Genomic DNA, 6,698 nt, shown 5'->3' with positions numbered 1-6,698 from the left:
AATGGAGGAACAAGATTTTTCAATGATTCCTGTTACACATGTCATCTTAATAGAGGTCTTCAACATACCTACTTTTCTTTTATTATTGATCTGCTTTTGCCATGCAATTTCGCTACCATAAGGACTGTTAGAAGAGTGATTTGTTATATATTGAATGGCTATGGAGTCTCTAAATTTGAAATTGTGACCTCAGCTAATAATTAATAATTAAAGCTACCAGAGACTGATTTAGCATATTCAAGCCACCTGCACATTAGGAAAATTATTACCTGATTTTGTCTACTCTGTGTATCAGAAATTATTAGGCAGGGTTGGCTAAGTCCAGACTTTTCTACTCACTGTAATAGTATAATAAAAGTGCTGTTAATAATGAAAATAGAATAATGATGATATTCTGCATTTGAAGTTATACAACATATTGCAAAGCACTTTTCACAGATAAAAGTATCATTTGATCCTCACAGCATTTTGGTGACATTTGAGCACACAATCAAAGCAGTGTCTCCTGATCTAGAATGAATTCTCCACTCAGAGGAATTTGATACCTTTCACTTGCTTTTTTGTGTCTTACAAGGACTTAGTGAGTCTTCACAATTTTCTAAAGAAAATTTTCATACAGACAACTCTTCTGTGACATATGGTAGAATGAATAATAATTATACCTCTATATACATATGGCGTTTGAACAATTTATGAAGTACTGTAATTGAACTATTTAACTAGTTGAATTAGTTCCAATTAACATGCTATTTTATTACAATTCTATAGAACCTACATTGTAAAATAACAGAAAGAACTCCAAGGATGAACAAAATAAGTTTAATAGAAATTTGAGCCATTTTCCTGAAGTAGATCTAGGACCAATCAAATAGTCACGCTTTAATTTTTTCAAATGTTGAGTTTGGAGAGCACTCATGAGGGTGCCAGTGTGAGGGAGACATTTGTCCTCTCTCAGTTTCCTTAGTGTCCTATGTTTCAAGATTGTCTAGTGTGGGGCTGGGGAGATGGCTCGGTAGAATAAACGCTTCATTGGCAAGTGCAAGGGCCTGAGTTCAATCCCCGGTTCAAAAAAAAAAAAAACTAATCAAAGATTGTCTAACGTGGAGTTTGCTTCCACATGACACTGACTTCCTTCCAGTTAACCCAAGTGGGAATTTCTTTTGCCATATTCATGTAGCAGACCCAGAAAGCGTGAGTGTTTTCCTCACTGCTACTGTATGAAGAGGATGTGCATTCCTACTCAGTTGTCATAATGGGGATGTTGAAAGATATCCATGGATTCACCAGATGAGAGCATTAAGAGTTAAGAAGAGATGTGGTAGGAGTTGGTCAGTGACCACCACAATCCTACAGCATTCTTGATAACTAATTTTGAGAGAAGCTCACTTTGTCTCATAGGAGTCAGCTATTTTGCAGGGTCATACTGGTTTACCCAACGCAAATCTAGGTTCCTGTTAATGTCATTGTAGGTATTAGCACTTCCCATTAAAGCAGTGCAGATGAAGTTGATCTTATGCTCACGATATTACTTTTCAAATATCAAAACATGGCTATTTTGAGATCCCTTTCCTAGGATGGAAATTTTCTACTTCTTCAGTTCTCTGCCTAATTTAATTTTTAGTTCTTTATCACACTTGGCCTTCTCAGGATGTACTGTACTTTGTGAAAGTCCTTCTCGGATGTAACATTTGTCTGTGGTCTGACCTATGAAGAAAACACTGGGACCATAACCTCCATAATTGGGTTATGATTTTTCTGTTAAGGAAAACTAAAATTGAATTAGTTCTTCCAGGTTCTGTAACACAGTGTTGGTTCATAATGAGCTTATTGTCTAAAACAACCTCTAAATCTTTTTCAGATGAACTGTTTGTTGACAAATGTGGTCTATGCTCATCTTTAATTTATGAAATTGATTGTTTTAAATCGAGTCCAGGACTTTTATTATTTAATCTTGTTTTTACAAGTGATTATTTTAGTCTATTATTTCTGTTCTAATTGTTTTCTATATTTTGCCAGCACAACATCTCTTTGGAGGACAATTTCCTCTTAGTCCTTGGGCCTAGGAGGACACATACATGCAAGCCTGGGACAGAATTAAGTCACTGTAGTTGGTTCAGTAGTGAGCACACATTACCAGTGAGGGAATCAGGGAAATAAGCCTCAAAGCTATGACTTCCACTAGAACTCTTGGGCAAAGGAGCTATTCCTTCCCTTAAGTTGTTGAGAAGACAAAAAGGAGCCTGGAGATGCTACTATTCCACTTGATCTCATTTGGAGAAACTTTCTCAAAAATGAGCCAAGCGCAGAGGAAAAAAGCAAAACTATATTAAGAAGCTGATGCTTGGGTGCATTATGTGAGCAACTTAATCCAATTATGCCTGAACTATTCCCTGGACAATTGGGGGTTTCTGTTGGGGTGGGGGTGGGGGAGGGGAGAATCTACACAGGGCTTCTGTCATTTGTAATCAAAGGTGCTAAGATCTGTGTGGACTTTAATTAACTGTCACAGCTTTGGGTGTCCCTTAAATGGAGTAATTCAGTATACTTCCATTTCTTCATCTTGGTTACCAATACAAATATGAAGTAAGACAAAATTTTCTCCTCAGTTTGCATTTTTGGTGCTATGATTGCTCAGACAATGACACATGTAGCCTACCTTCTATTTTTCCATCCATGCTTTACTTTTTTGTCTATTAAGGGAAGATTAGAGTTTTTCAAATGCTTTGCTAAAACCCAGGGCTTGTATATTTAACCTATCATGATATATTTTCTGTGAAAAACTATTAACAAGATTAAAGTCAGGCTGGTTCAACCCAATCTTGGCAATTTCTTTTTGTTTCTTAGTAAACCCACCATACTCTTTCCTCCAAGTTTGCAAGCCAGGGGCTTATAAAACTATGCTACATGTCCTCAGGATCTGCTCGGCAGCTTATGACGGTTGATACATTATGTCAACTTGAGAAGCTTAGAAGTTTCACTAAATGACTCAGCAGTGGGGTCAGGGTCCCCACTTGGCACACACCCAAGCCTGTGCACGAGGAGGGCTGGGACATGGTGTGGGGGCTACATCCACCCTTGGTTGAGTAGCTTGCAAACAACATAATGGATGATAAGAGGCTTGCTCTCCACCCCCTTTTGCTCCCACTGCTTTTGCTGTCTTCTGTCCCCTGGAGCTTTTGTCCCTCCACCACCCCACTACCCTGCCTTGGAGCCAGCAGATTGTAGATTGAAACCTCTGCAGTCTGTGAGCTAAACAAGCCTTTCTTTCCTTAATTTACAGTGCCTGGGTATTTTGTCTCAACAATGAGAGGAAAATAACCAAGACAGAGCTAGAGGATCCAGTGGAAAACAAGAACAGCATTTTCTCACGCTCAATCTTTTAGCGCTTGTCCTGTTTTAGCAATTCCTCAAAGATACTTGAGAGGTGACAGCTGTGCATTCTTTGAGAACACAGGATGGAATTCTCAGGAACTAGAATCTTGAACTGCTATGATTTTTAATTACCTAATTTTTTATGCCCCTTTTTATGACATTATTCTTCCAGATTGAATATTGTGTTCTTTCAAGGAGAAGAAAATTCAACCCCAAACTTAGCAACTCTGCCTGTCCACCAAATGTTAACCATATAAAGGAGCTAGGTTAATTGACGTCCCCGCGTTGAAGGCAACTCTGGCCGTCCAGACCTGAAAGACTTTCATATTTTCACTCTGGTTGAGATTTTACCCTAGAAATTGCCTCAGGATGTCTTCATATTTCACCAGTTGTCACAGAAAGGATTTAAGCACTGACATGATCAGAACTAAAATTGTTCACAGGAAATTACTGTCTCAAAAAGAAAATAGACATAAGGAATATGAATGGAACTGACACTTCGGTGTGAAAGATGTCAACATTCCAACCTTGCAGAGTAAAGCTTTTGTTGAATTAGATGAGACTTCTCAAGACCTTGTTCCAAAAAAGGCCAGTTCCAAGCCAATTCCTCTTTCCCACTTAGAGTCTATGAAAACTATTCTGAGTGATCGATGCAAACAGATGTTCCAGAAATACAAAGAGGAGAAGCAGCTCCAAAAGCTGAAGGAGCAGTGAGAGAAAGCCAAGCTAGGAGTGTTCAAAGTGGGCCACTTCAAGCCAGATGCCCCCTCTTCTTCCTGTCATCATTGGAGTGTGGTGGCAGGAAGTCAGAGCCGAAACATGCTACTTCACCTTCTGCATGAATGACAAGATTGAAGGCCAGGGACCAAGGGGAACCAAGGAAGATTCCTGCTGCTAGGGATGTCCGAGCCCCTGGACCTGGAGGAAGGCAGGCTGCTAACAGGAGAGTGCTGGACAAGGAAAATAAAGCTGTGTGCCCCCGTGGTACCCATGCCCACCAGGATGACACGATCGGCTACTCAGGCTGCCAAGCAGATCTCCAGGCCCACCCCTGTGGCCAAGGTCAGACAGACAGTTGCCAGGGCTACTCAGGATAACGAACCAGAAACACAGGTGCTGAACAAAGGAAGGCCTGCCACAAAGATGGAAGCAGAAGCCGACAAGGTCATCTCTTTTAAAGTCCATCGTGAAGGAAATACTTTGCAAAAAAACTCAACACATGGAACTGAGCCAGATGGAGTCTTACCCGAACTGGAAAACTTAGCTAACACAAATTCCACAAGAACAGGAGGCAAGAGTTCCTTTGCCCCTAAAGACTTCATGTTCCAGCCTCTGGAGGGGGTGAAGACCTATTGGGTGATGCCCATAATTCTCAGGAGCTCCGAGGCTTTCCAGGCACCTGGCCTTGCCTGGGGCCTGCTCCAGTCAGAGGGTGATAAGATGCAAGAAATAGGAAAAGAAATTTCGGCCCCAAAATGCAAAACTTTTACCAACACTGTTCAGCAAGACTCAAGTAAACTGCTCTGTTCCCTGGATTTAGTAACAGTTCTCAAGGAAGAACATGGCCTAAATCAAAACGAGGTTGCTACTAAAGATTCCAATGGCCTGTCTGTAAAGGAAACCTGCAAAGGTCAGATCCTGAGCCACAGCACGATGTGCTGTATTTCAGAAATATCCTCCTGTTAGCCACTGAGAAATTGACTTCGCACTGCCTAGCCTGGGACCAGAAGCTTGAGTTGGACATTTCCAAAGATGCTAAAAAGCTCATCTGCCCAGCAGCTGTCCAAACTAGTCTCCTCATGAAGAAAAGGTTCAGACAGTTTGAAGGACTGGTAGACCACTGCGAATACAAATAGGGTGAGAAGGAGACCACCTACCCTGACCAGGACGGGTTTTGGGATATGGTTAGCTTTCAGATAGAAGATGTGAATAAAAAAATCATCAATCGGATGAAACTTGAAGAATCTGGATGGCAAAACAATAACACAAGCAAAAGAATCTTGAGGAAGAAACCTTCCGTGGCCTGGCCAGCCAGCAGACACTGACAGCAGACGGCTCTGCGCGCAGCCGCCAGGAGCCACGTGGCTGCAGTCAAGAATGCGATGTGCCTGCGGATGAAGAAGGCTGGGGACAAGGACAGCATCGTGTTAGACACCCGCTTCTTCCAAGTCGAGAGCCTGCCAAGCCCCACTGTGCGCTTTCCTGTGATGTCCGCCCCAAAGGCCGGGAACGCCCACGCCTCTCCCCGGAGCGGTGCCCAAGAGCCCGGCTGCCACGGGCCTCGCGAGGCAGATGCCATCAGCAGAAAGCCCGGCCTGGAGCGCCCAAAGTGGACATGGTGACAACAAGAAGACTCTGTTTTCGAATATCCCTGAGAGCAGGAACACTGCCTTTGAAGATGCTGGTTGTCCTGGATTAGAGGATTTAATTGAAGTGAACCAAATGTAAGATGTAAGTAAGACAAACCTGGAGACAGGTGTTTCCCCAGCGAAGCCCTGGGTTTGCATCTTGCGGGCGGTGGGACAGCGGATGACAGGAAGACCAACGAAGAGAGTTCAGGTGTGGTGGAAAGAATGGAACTCAATTCCTGCTTCACCGCGCAGGGTGTTCAGATGAACCGTCCTGAACATATTTCCCCGTGCCAGAGGAGCCCCGTGCAGGAAGCAGCGGCTCAGGCCCCTCGGTCAGTTTGACACCGAAGCTCTCACTGCTGAACACCGCCTTCTTGGCCTGACCGCGGAGACCCCTTCACCCTTGTGGAATGGCGGAGGCTTCGGAAAGGACCGGACTGGCCTCCTTCAGTGGGAACCTGATCGCCTTCTCCCCGCTCCAGCCCTCTGCTGTGGAACAGCCAGAAGAAGCCTTGTGAATTTAAAAGTATGCCAGCGCCCGTCTCCCTGAGGTATTATGTTGGAACTCTGGAGAATGCGTAGTTGCATTCACTATTTGACCCTTGCAGTCAGCACCCTGGTATTCTAATATGCAGCGGTCATCCCCGTGGATTTTATTGTATTTTATTTTATTTTTTTATTTGTTTTACGGTACTGGCCAGCCTGAGCTACATAGTGAGACCTTGTTTCAAAAAGACAAAAAATAAAATAATAATAAAGATGCCAAGTGGTGAGAAACAAACAAACAAATCCATAAACCACCTTCCCCGGGCAGCCAGCACTCCTTCACTTCTTTTTGTAAAAGGAATTGAACACAGGGCCTTGTGCTTGCCAAGCAGGCACTGTGCTACTGAGCTATCTCTCCAGCCACTGCTTTACTTCTTGCTTTAAAGTCAGCTAAGAAAATGTTTGTTGTTTGTTTTCAGATTGTTCTGC

At 43.1% G+C, this 6,698-nt stretch overlaps 1 pseudogene; it reads left to right on the top strand.

Moving 5' to 3' along the window:
* The first annotated feature begins 3,741 nt into the window (after positions 1-3,741).
* On the top strand, positions 3,742-5,417 carry LOC101568195 (annotated as a pseudogene).
* Positions 5,418-6,698: the final 1,281 nt, after the last annotated feature.

Source organism: Octodon degus, unplaced genomic scaffold (genome assembly GCF_000260255.1).
Source record: "Octodon degus isolate 3935 unplaced genomic scaffold, OctDeg1.0 scaffold00003, whole genome shotgun sequence".
Taxonomy (NCBI): Eukaryota; Metazoa; Chordata; class Mammalia; order Rodentia; family Octodontidae; genus Octodon; species Octodon degus.
Note: the sequence above shows the minus strand (reverse complement) of the source record. Positions and strands in the feature narration are given on the sequence as shown.